Genomic DNA, 6560 nt, shown 5'->3' on the forward strand with positions numbered 1-6560 from the left:
ATCCTCATCGTAAAGCTTCTCGCCCTTAGCAACGCACTAGGTAGCGGGGCGAGGATTTGAACCAGGCAGTCGGGTTCCAGGATCCACGTTTTTACACGCAGCCCCGTCCTGTCTCTACACCAGGGTGACCCTTAGGAGTCACTTCGAAAGGAAAAGCTATTAGAGAAAAATCAGGCATCACGTCGCCACCAACTGTACAAATCACAATAACTCGGAAACAAAAGCCTCACGTTTTCTGGAGTTTAACCCTGAGAAGTCACAGATCTATGTTCTGGAAATTTGCTCAGCTTCCTTCGGTGCCATTGAGCCTCAGGAGATATTTGAAATGCAAAAATACCTACAGAATCCATTCTGGAAACGAATAATTATCTGTTACGAAGTAGAGCAAGCGCCACAGAACACTTAGCGGCGCGTGTGAGATGAAACGTGGCCGCCCAGCCGCAGCCGGCCCCCTTGCACAGCCCCCTGGTCCCTGCCTCTGGTCCCTGCCTCCACCAAGGTAAGCAGCGGCCTTTATCCCTTTGCCAAACACTGAGTTCTCTTAGGCTCCCGCAGAGTCTTGCCAAGAGACTGGGGACCGGATTCCAAACACCACACTTAGGGTCCTACGGCTGATTACAGAGCTAAGATTTTTAAGCAACTAAATGGTGGCCTACAAACCACATCTCCCTTGTCAGTCTCTTACTAGCAAGGACTTAAATTCCTCTCGTTGGCCTTCCACGGAGTATGAAAACATATAATCATATCTAATTGAACTAACAAACAGAGTTTGCAGTTTGATAAACGTTCACATCTGCACACAGGCAGGAAACCACCACACAGGTCAAGCGAGACGCAGAACGTAATTTTTTTTAATGTTTTTATAAGTGGTCGTATATATTTTTAAAAAATTGGTGGAGAGGGAGTTTCTGGAAAGTCCAGCCCAGCAGCCAGCAGAGGTCATTCTGACGAGGGGCAAGGCCTTGGGGTGTCGCATAGAATAACACGCACGAAGGTGCTGGATCCATCAGCACAAGGGAGCCCCCGAGAAAAAGGCTCGTGCGGATGTGCGCTCAGTTGTTGTGTCTGATATGACACCTTCAGAGAGGCCGGTCCCTTAACGAAGTTTGACGTTCGGCCTGGAGCCACCTCTGACGTGTATTTTTATGAGAAACACATGGAGAGTGTGTTCAGCACAACGCAGGTCAAAATGCTGTGAAACTTAGTGAGCTTGACACTTCCCTGGAAAATGAAGACCAATTTTCCTTAACGCCGAACAGGAAGCTACAGTCAAGTCACTCCAAGTAAACACTCCAGTGACACATGGTCTCCCGAGGCATTTGTTTTATGTTAAGTGAGGGGTTAATAATTCAGGGACTGATATCGGGCTGCAATTGGGGTTTCGTTTGTGGACGAGCTAAGAACCAACCTGAAACGTTGTTTAGTTGTTGCTTGAAACAGAGGAAGAGGCAAAACGGGGTGCAATCAGACTAACTGCCCAGTGCCCCCGAAGTGAGTTTCACACAAACCACTAAGAACCAGTGGACTCGGGGTGCTGAGGCCGGCGTGGCCCAGACCCTGGGCTGCCGTGGGGTCCCAGGTCAGGCTGCCTGCGACAGGTAGAGACTGTCAGGCAGAAGCAGCCACAGGGAGATGCGGTTGTTGCTCCAAGGGGATGTCGATGCCCGGCTTGCATCAAACTCTTCAGGGTTGCGGAGCTGGACGGTCCCGTGTCTGAGGGCCCAGCAGCCAGCTGTCCTGACCCCAGGGCCCAAGGCAGCCCAGCCCAGCGGTTCTGCCTGGGCTGCGCCTGCAGCACTTCGGCAACAGGGAGAGGAGCCCCCCAGATGCTCCCCCGAGGGCTCCCACCAGCCTCTATCCACATGCCCGCCTCCCTCCCGCAGGCCCCATGGTCCCGGTCTGGCCACAGCTGTTCCTGACGCCCTCACACCCACCCCCATCCGGCCCCGCAGCCTTGGGTCAGGCCTTTGGTGTGTTGGGCCTGGATGACAGACATGCCTCCAGTGGGTCACCCACCACCCTGCCCAGCACCCTCCAAGCCACACTCCATCTGGCGGCCGGTGCCACCCCCACGAGCTTCTCCAATGCCAAAGACAAGCCACTTCCCGACCTCAGTGTTTGTTCCCTCCCTGGCTGGTCCCCAGGTGTGGATACGGTCAGATGACCAGGGGCTTGAGGAGCAACAAGATGGAAAGGCCTGGGTCCCCTGATGATCTGGTGAGACTTGGGTGAGAGGGGAAGAAGCCACTGCATCCCGGGGTCCCTGCTTCCGAAGCTCGGCATCCGCCCTGACACACGACGTGATGTCACTGCACCCCCAGAACAAGCCTGTGCCACGCTGGGGCAACTGATGTTACGGGAGTTGAGTGACTTGCACAGGAGTGAGGGGCCAGGGTCCCCGCAGGCTGCTTGATTCCAAAGCCCCCACATTTAACCGTCAGTTTGGTGCCTTCCTGAAAGCACGCGGCGAGGCATCCCACAAACCTGGTCATTCAGCCCACGAGCATTTCCTTTAGGGTTCAAAACAAGTGCGGGTGACACATTTTTTTTTAAGAAGATACCAAAAACACAAATTGTCTTTGCCTCGACGGGAGCCTAAACTCAGTTATGACCTCAGACTGACATCTTAGATCGGTGCCCCCCGGCCAGGCCTTGGGGACACCCATGGCCCCCAACTTCTTGGAGCCTCACGACAAATGATAAGGGGTGGTGATTGGGGCGTGACCGCCACTGACAGGCAGCTCTGCTCCCACATGAGTTCTGACCCTTGCTCTCTCAAACCTCGCTATGACAAGCCGCCCCGTGTCTCTTTTAGCACAAAGTCGTTCGGGAAGCGTCCTGCAAGCGTCAGCTCTCGAGGCTGCAGGAACCCACAGCAGTAACGTTCGTGAAGAGGAAGCATCTGTGCGGTCACTTCTGCCCGCGCTCCACTGCCATCGACCCAGTGACTGAAGTACTCACTATTTAAAGAGAAGAAATCTAGACCCAAGGATTTTCCTCAGAAATAAATTAGGACTGTCAAAGGCGCCCTGCAGGGAGCAGAATGAGTGTCTAGAAACCAGTGTGGAAACCAGGGGTGTCGCTCCAACAGGTCCTGTCCCCCGGCTCCAGCCCTGCGGCCCTGTGCTATTCCAGCGTGAAGTGATCCTGCCACCATTGGACCCCAGCCAAGCTCCCTGGGCCAGCCCGGCTAGGGTCCTCACCCTCCACATCCCTTAGTGCAGCGGGAAGGAGTGCCACCCCCAAGGGAGAGAGGGAGGCGCATCTCCTGACGTGGCTGCCAGACACCCACCCGCACCGGTGTCATTGTAAAGCACGGACAAGGGTGACGAACGAGGGCTGTGCCCTGGAAAGCGCTGAGCTCCCCATTAAACCATCTCCTGTGATTCTCACACCAGCTCCATGCAGGAGTCGCAGTCACCGAGGTCAAGGGAACCGCAGCTTCCATGCCAGCATCTGCTAAGGTCACACAGCCCGGGAGAGGCCGGCCCAGGATGCAGACCAGCTGGGCTCGAGCGGAGCGCGCAGCCCGCAGCGGCCCCTAACCGCGCCCACCAAGTGAAGGTCATGCCGCTCATTTTCTCTGTTTTGCTTTGATTTCGCCTTCACGTCAAGAGAACGTGACGGGGACCTGGTTTATGCTCAACGCTAAGATGGGTGCCTCACTCGGCCAAGCTGGTGCCATGCCTGTCACTGGCCAAAGAGAGCGTTGTGGAAGGTGCAGTGTTTGAATGTGGGTATGAAAGGCTGAAGGACAGGTGACTGCTGGGAGGGAGGGCCGCAGACAGGGCAAAGGAGAGACCAGACGACAAAGGCCTACGAGGGACAAAGTGTGATCTCCGATCATGGAGGGATTTAGAAAAGAAAAAAAAAAAAAGCAGGTGTGATGCGGCTGTCACACGGGGAAAAGGAAGGGCACGTGGTCAGATTCGCGGTCAGCCAGGTGACTGCGGTGTGAAACAGCACCGCGCCGGCTCACGCCCTAGAGGACCGCGGCGCAGCCAGCGCCGGCGCGCGCACCTGTGCGCCGGGGGCCGGTACCCAGGGCCTCCGCGCCGCGTGACCTCGTCTGTGGCGCTGGAGCGCCCCCAGGACTCCGCGTCCTCCGCGAGGTGCGGCCTGACCAGATGCGCGCGGAGCCAGAAGGGGGTTTCCACCCGGCTCTGATTTACGATCCACAAAGATGCCAGCTTCCTGTTTTTCAAGCGCTGCGGAAACCTTCCCGAATCTGAGCTGATGCTGGACAAAGCCTGAGAGACGCGGGGGCCCGGGGGAGAGGGTGGGGGAGTGGCCACCGCTGCCGTGCTGTCCGGGGACCCCGGGACCCCAGCGTTTTCACTCGTGGGACCCCAGCTCTTACCCCTGCGGGAAGCAGGGAACCCAGAGCCCGCTTCTCTTGTACTCCACCCGTTGCCAGTCAGCGGAGCTTGCTTCTGGCTCTCCCAGCAGACAAAGGCATGAGATGTCCTGTCTGTCCCCCAGCAGGGGACGGATAACACCTGGTGTCACCTCGTCAGTGCCCACACGGGGTCCATGACTTTGGCCCTTGGGCAGGGGTGTGGACGTCAGGGAAGGAAATGACTGCGGCTTTGCTAACAGGGTGAGGGGCAGGCCTATTACTCATTTATCTGGGACATCACAGGGACACCATCGGAGACGGAGGGGCGGAGGGAGAGAATGTCTCTCCCCACAGCTTGTCCCCACGTTCCCACCGTGTTGTCAGCACCCTGAAGTCAGGTCACTGCACGCCCAAACCAGCAGCACCTGTCCCCAAAGAGCCTCCAGTCCCAGTGCCCCGGCTGCTGCCTCTTATTTACGCAGCCTCTCCCTCAGCAGATGGGGCGCCCTCCCCCGTGCCCGAGCCCCAGCATCTCATACGCTTCATGGTCCTCCGCGGGCACTCAGCAACTACTTCCTGAAGGAATGGTTCCTTCCTATTTACTAAACTTCTCAAAAGGACGTCTCCTGGTCAATTTATTCTTAGCCTAGTTTCCCTTGGCCGTCAAGTTACCTGGGGGCTTGTTACAAATGCTGAAGGTGGCCCCACTCTGCCCACTGTCAGAATCTGAATTCTAACGCGATCTCCCGGTGATCCTGCACCCACCTTCCAGAGCACTGCCAGGGAGAATGGAAAGTAATGTGGTTCCATTTCTTTTAACATAATTCTGTAATTCAGATTTTTTAACCATTCTTCTGAAACCATATATGAGCCTAAGCTCATTCGTAAAAGTAGTTTTACAAAAATTCTGGCACACTGATTTTAGGAGAATGTTTAATGAAAAATGTAAGTTATCATTTACACTTGATACTACTGCAGACACAGGGCAGGGATGGGCCTGGAGGGCTCGGGCACAGCCCTGCTGGTCATAAAGGCCCCTGGAATCGCGGTGGTTCAGGCGACTGGAGCGAGTGCCTGCGGGGGAGGGCGTGAGAAGAGGTGGAGGTGAACATGACAGCACGGTAAGTATACACAGCAAAGGCTGTGGAATACAATTAACAGATCGATAATTAGCAAAACGGTCATCTACCTGGTGCCTGCAAAAAGAGCTTCGACAAGGACAATAAAAATTTTTATCCTAAATCCACTGATTGGCCCTGTAAAACTGAGGGTAAAATTCAAAATAATCTCTGCCCCAAAAATCCCAGCTTCGAAATGGACGCATAAAACTCCGGGTGCTTCGCCTGCCCTGACCGCTGTGTAGCCAGAGTGTGTGTGAGCAGGTGCGAGCAGGTGCGAGCATACCGGCCACACAGGGCTTTGCTGTCACCGCTGAGCACTGGAACACCAGCAGTACAGGGGACCACACCATGATGAAACCGCTGTGAGTCCTGTGTTATCGTTTAAATTCCTGTCACTTCTGGGTGTCATGCAAGACTGAAACCTGCCTCCCAAGTTACAAGTGAGACAGAGACAAATCCTGCCTCCTGAACAGAGGAAAGGGTAAAAGGAACCGGCGGGCAAACAGCCAGCAGCCTGGGGACAGGAGCCGGGGGTCACTCAGACACCACCATGTGGCCCTCATGTCCGAGAGCCTGGCCATCCTGGGCTTTAATCCAGCAGGGCAAGGCTCAGGCTGCAGAGAGAAAATCTAAATAAACATCACGCGGTAAGCAAAGGGAATAAGCCAGCTGACTCTAGAAAGACCCAAGCACTGCCCAAGTGTGCCCTGTACCCAGGCACTCAGGCCACAGGAAAATGCCACTGGGATGCCATGTAAACACAAAGAGAGACAGAAGCAGCAGCACCTGTGACGACAGCCTGCACGAACCCGGGACCTCGGCCCCCTTTCGAGAGCCCACCTTCTCTGTGGACTCGCTCTGCTCTTCGTGACCCCAGACAGGAGTGACCCTTCACTCACGCTACAGAGACAGAAACCAAGGCCCAGCGACGAGAAGCGCGTCAGACCGCACGGGGTCGCACTTCGCATTCCCTGTTCATGGCTCTGGGTGACGCTTAGTCCTTGAGACGTCACAGGGCAAACATCCACTCGTCTTACGCAAACTCCTGCTCTCAGAGAAGAAACGCACTCACGCACCCAAACACCGCCGCGCTGACGTTT

This window comes from Pteropus medius, unplaced genomic scaffold (assembly GCF_902729225.1).
Source record: "Pteropus medius unplaced genomic scaffold, Ma_sr-lr_union100, whole genome shotgun sequence".
In the NCBI taxonomy this organism is placed as follows: Eukaryota; Metazoa; Chordata; class Mammalia; order Chiroptera; family Pteropodidae; genus Pteropus; species Pteropus medius.